This window comes from Bombina bombina, chromosome 3 (genome assembly GCF_027579735.1).
Source record: "Bombina bombina isolate aBomBom1 chromosome 3, aBomBom1.pri, whole genome shotgun sequence".
Lineage (NCBI taxonomy): Eukaryota > Metazoa > Chordata > Amphibia > Anura > Bombinatoridae > Bombina > Bombina bombina.
The window spans coordinates 945,564,248-945,568,712 of NC_069501.1; the positions used below are offsets into that span (position 1 = coordinate 945,564,248).

At 37.8% G+C, this 4,465-nt stretch overlaps 1 pseudogene; it reads right to left on the reverse strand.

Annotated features, from left to right (window-relative positions):
- Positions 1-3,419: 3,419 nt before the first annotated feature.
- Positions 3,420-3,870, reverse strand: LOC128651988 (60S ribosomal protein L27-like; annotated as a pseudogene).
- Between the last annotated feature and the right edge of the window lie 595 nt (positions 3,871-4,465).

Sequence of the window (4,465 nt, forward strand, 5' to 3'; positions counted from 1 at the left end):
TTCTTGTTTGTATTTCTATTATTGCAACTAGATGGAACTGAACAATGTGTTTTCTTGCTGGATCTGTGTATCCTTGATATGTATACTAAACCTGTTTAATAAAAATGTATTTAAAAAAAAAAAAAAATTGTTTGTTTGGATCAACAATTTCATTTTGATCTATCAAACAACTGAAGGACACAGTAATATGTCAGTAGTGAAATGAGGTTTATTGGATTAACAGAAAATATGCAATATGCATCAAAATGAAATTAGACAGGTGCATAAATTTGGGCATCCTTGTCATTTTATTGATTTGAATACCTGTAACTACCTAGCATTGATTAATTGGAACACACAATTGGTTTGGTGAGCCCATTAAGCCTTGAACTTCATAGACAGGTGCATCCAATCATGAGAAAAAGTATTTAAGGTGGCCAATTGCAAGTTGTTGTTCTCTTTGACTCTCCTCTGAAGAGTGGCAACATGGGGACATCAAAACAACTCTCAAATCACCTGAAAACAAAGATTGTTCAACATTATGGTTTAGGGGAAGGCTACAAAAAGCTATCACATAGATTTAAGCTGTCAGTGTCCACTGTGAGGAACATAGTAAGGAAGTGGAAGACCACAGGCACAGTTCTTGTTAAGGCCAGAAGTGGCAGGCCAAGTAAAATATCGGAGAGGCAAAGGATGGTGAGAACGGTCAAAAAGAGCCCGCAGGCTACCTCAAAAGACCTACAACATCATCTTGCTGTAGATGGTGTCACTGTGCATCGTTCAACAATTCAGCGCACTTTGCACAAGGAGAAGCTGTATGGGAGAGTGATGCGGAAGAAGCCTTTTCTGCACACACGCCACAAACAGAGTCGCTTAAGGTATGCAAACGCATATTTGGACAAGCCAACTTCATTTTGGAAGAAGGTGCTGTGGACTGATGTAACAAAGATTGAGTTATTTGGTCATAACAAGGGGCTTTATTCATGGCGGCAAAAGAACACAGCGTTCCAAGACAAACACTTGCTACCCACAGTAAAAATTGGTGGATGTTCCATCATGCTGTGGGGCTGTATGGCCAGTGCCGGTACTGGAAATCTTGTTAAAGTTGAGGGTCGCATGGATTCCACTCAGTATCAGCTAGACATGTGCATGGCGAAAAAATTCGGTTCTGTTCGCATCGATTCGGAAATTTTCGAAGATTGGTTCGGATCGATTCGAATTCGGAAAATTCTGAATCGATTTGTTTCGGATTCATTCGGATTCGAAGAAATTCGGCTGGATTCGGTTCGATTCGGTTCGGAAATTCGGCATTTCGGTAAGTGTTAGGTGGGATTAGACTAGTATTATACTGTATATTAGGTGTTAACCTAACATACTGTACAATACTAGTGTAATCCCAATGGCCATCCGAATTTACAAATCGATTCAAACTAATTTCGGTTCGATTCGGAAAATTCGGCAGAAATTTAATTCGGAAATTCGGTTTGTTTCGAATCGCCGAATTGGCCGAATTTTCCGAATTTCCGAATCGAACTGAATCGCACATATCTAGTATCAGCAGATACTTGAGAATAATGTTGAGGAATCAGTCACAAAGTTGAAGTTACGCCGGGGCTGGATAATTCAACAAGACAACGACCCAAAACACTGCTCAAAATCTACTCTGGCATTTATGCAGAGGAACAAGTACAATGTTCTGGAATGGCCATCCCAGTCCCCAGACCTGAATATCATTGAAAATCTGTGGGATGATTTGAAGTGGGCTGTTCATGCTTGGCAACCATCAAACCTAACTGAACTAGAAAGTTTTGCAAGGAAGAATGGTCCAAAATACCTTCATCCAGAATCCAGACACTCATTACAGGCTATAGGAAGTGTCTAGAGGCTGTTATTTCTGCTAAAGGAGGCTCTACTAAATAATGATGCAATAGTTCTGTTGGGGTGCCCAAATTTATGCACCTGTCTAATTTCATTTTGATGCATATTGCACATTTTCTGTTAATCCAATAAACCTCATTCCACTACTGAAATATTACTGTGTCCTTCAGTTATTTGATAGATCAAAATAAAATTGCTGATCCAAACACCCAATTATTTATAAATGAAAATCATGGAAATTATCAGGGGTGCATAAACTTTTGCATACAACTGTATATAGAACACATGGACTTGCACTGTCTATCTGTTAAAAAAAAAAAACTGTCAAAATTTGCTGAGATAAGAGGCGACCTTCAAGGGCTTTGAAATTAGCATATGAGCCTACCTAGATTTAGCTTTCAACAAAGAATACCAAAGGACAAAGCAAATTTGATGATAAAGGTAAATTGGAAAATTGTTTAAAATTATATGCCCTACCTGAATCATGAAATTTTAATTTAATTTTACCTGCTATTATTCACCAAGATTAGGTCAGTTTTATATGTAGAAGGGAGGCAAAAGACAACACGGTCACAGAGGCATATCTTCAATACTCCTGTCTACAGATGCCAAAAAGGTCTTTGATCTTGTTGGCTGGGACTTTTTCCGATCTACATTGTATCATCTGGGCTTCGGACCATGAATTATTACACAGGTCTTTTCCTTATACTCTCAACCTAGTGCCAAGCTGTTGGTTAATGGGGTGCTTTCTCACTCCTTTACAATTATTAATGGCACCCATCAAGGATGCCCACTATACCCTCTACTGCTTGCCTGCATCATACAGACATTGGCAACAAATATTAGGCAAACCCTCAAATAAAAGGGATCCAAATAGGATCATAAAATTATGTTCTCTCTCTTTTTTTTAAAGATGACATACTATTCTCACCTACAGACCTGGAGACTTCCATTCTTCAGTTCCTAAAATAATTTCAAGCTTTTCATTCATTATCTAATTTTGCCATTAATGTGTTCAAATCTGAAGTCTTAAATATAAATTTAGACCTTTAGAAAAAAACAAGAAGGTGACTCCCTTTGTTTGGTGTCCCATTCACCACATTAACCTCGCAACTTCTACAGATAGTCAAAATTAAACTTTCATGATACAGATAGAGCATGCTGTTTGAAGCAACTTTCTAATTTACTCCTATTATCATTTTTTCTTAGTTCTCTTGCTATCTTTATTTGAATGTGAACTAAGGAGCCAGCCCATGTTTGGTTCAGAACCTGGGTAGCACTTGTGGATTGGTGGCTACATTTATATATCAATCAGAAAGCACTACTCAGGTGTTGAACCAAAAATGGGCTGGCTCCTATGCTTACATTCCTGCTTTTTCAAATAAAGATACCAAGCGATGAAGAAAAATTGATAATAGGAGTAAATTAGAAAGTTGCTTAAAATTGCATGCTCTATCCGAAACACAAAAGTTTAATTTTGACTAGACCATTCCTTTAATAACTTGAATTAAATAAACTATTATACGTGATTTATCGTCTTGGCTTTTTTTTTTGGAACAAAATTTTTATTTGTACACCCACAATTATACAGATTTAGAATTGCAGCTTCTGGAAGAACCATTTATTTTTTCCTGTTTTGTACCTCTCCTCAAATTTTATTTTGGCCTCACGCCGGGCTTTGCATTTCAGAGCTGGGTCTCTAAACACATCCTTGTTCACCACAGCCTTGTCAAGAGGGATATCAACTGAGTATCTTGTTGGCATGAGATGGTTGTAGTTATACACCTTCATAAAGGACTTTATCTTTGACCGCTTTGAAATCCTCTTCTTGCCCATAGTGGCAATCACCTTGCGAGGAAAGTGATCTATGCAAGCTACAAGAGCTTGGCTGTACTGCTGATCTGAGGTGCTATCAACTATGTCAACTATTTTCTTGACAATTACAGCCTTTCATCCTGCATAACATCCAGACAGGGCAAGGACAACTTTTCCAGGTTTCATAAACTTGCCCATTATCGCTTCAGCTCAATGGCCGCCCCCATCGTCTTGGCGTTCTAAAAGAATGTCATGGCTTGGAAGAATTAATGTTCTCAAGATGAATGTGTTTCCCAGACTGCTATATCTTCTCCAAACCGTACCGATACCTTTACCAAATAATTATACCTCCAAAGATTGGTTGGTTGGGGCATATATTATAATTATAAATGTTGGGTCCCACTGGAACATCTAATTTCAGGAGTACACCACTTAGACTATGTTAGAGTTTGAAAAACTCAGAGAAACCCTAATACACCGTAACCCATTGATTCAAGAAACGTTTCTAGCTTGGGAACATATACTTTGATCTAATCTTTAGATTTCTTCAAGGCCATCCTGATTAACTTCTCTATTTGAGAGCGGGGAATTTACGTTAAGATCTTACCTGATAAATTCTACTCCTGATACCGTTCACCGAGACTTTACGATCCACTTACTAACTAATAATGAAACTTTATGCTCACAATCTGAGTTGATAAAGAGAGGCCTCCTATGTTTCCAAAATTGGTTTACTTATAGATGAACTAATAATTTAATAACACAACATAAACAATATAGAAGCATGGTCATA